Below are 1008 nucleotides of genomic sequence, written 5' to 3'. Positions count from 1 at the left end.
ATCCTGCACGCTTAAAACCTACTTCGATCTAGACATTTTTTATAAGGCTTGAATCAAATGTTGTCCGGCATGTCATTGGTTCATCGACGCTCCGTTTGATTCTTCGGCGCATCATCTTCTCTAGCAGCCTATTGCCCAATCGGCTAGTTGACCTCCGCAACTCCGTTTACCTTGGCATAATTTTTACTCTTCTTGGCTCGATGCCCGAACCCATGGCCCGAAGCTTTTTGTTGATATGTTGGTCGGTCCTTCGGCTCGACGTCTAATCTTCTAACATGTTCCCCTCTAGCCCAACATGATTCTTCCTGCTTTTAATTATCTCTCCCTGATTGAAGCTTCCTGTGTCACTTAAAGCGCAGATCAGATAAATATTATCAATTGGTTTCATCATCAAAATCTGAGAATAAATAGCCCAACCTGTGGGCCTTTGGGTCTCACATATTTATAGTCCCGTATTTAAACTAACCATAATGGATCATGCTTTATTGGATATTGGATCTCCATCTAATTACTAAAGCCTCTTAGATTAGTGGGTCTCTACCTAATAATCTCTTATTAACTCTTATTGGATCTTATCCATGTGATCTAATAATTTAGGGGCTTATTGGATATCCAATACGATAGGAGCTCTAGCGGATTTCTTATATCCAAACCTCTACTCGTCGTAATGCCTACCATATGTGTGTGACCTTCTAGGCTTAATATTATTGGGAAATCTTGGGGGCAACATCATATGCGTAGCGGAAGAACAAAAAAAAAAAAATCCCTAAATTTCCCAAATATGTGTTCATAGTCATGCGAAAATTGGTGCGAAAAAATCTACGAAACTTAAAACTGCGTATAAGATAGATTATGTTACCTAGGGAGATCGTATATCCCTGAATCCCTATAGATCTCTAGGAGAGGGTGAAGGAGGTCAAGTGCCCTCCTCTCTAGCGATGATCCACATAACATGGCTGCGACGACGCTCCTCAAAACTCTAGGCCTACTTTGAGGAGGAGAAGGGGA

Source organism: Musa acuminata, chromosome BXJ1-4 (genome assembly GCF_036884655.1).
Source record: "Musa acuminata AAA Group cultivar baxijiao chromosome BXJ1-4, Cavendish_Baxijiao_AAA, whole genome shotgun sequence".
Taxonomy (NCBI): Eukaryota; Viridiplantae; Streptophyta; class Magnoliopsida; order Zingiberales; family Musaceae; genus Musa; species Musa acuminata.
The sequence above is the reverse complement of the archived record's forward strand: the minus strand, read 5'-3'. Positions refer to the sequence as shown.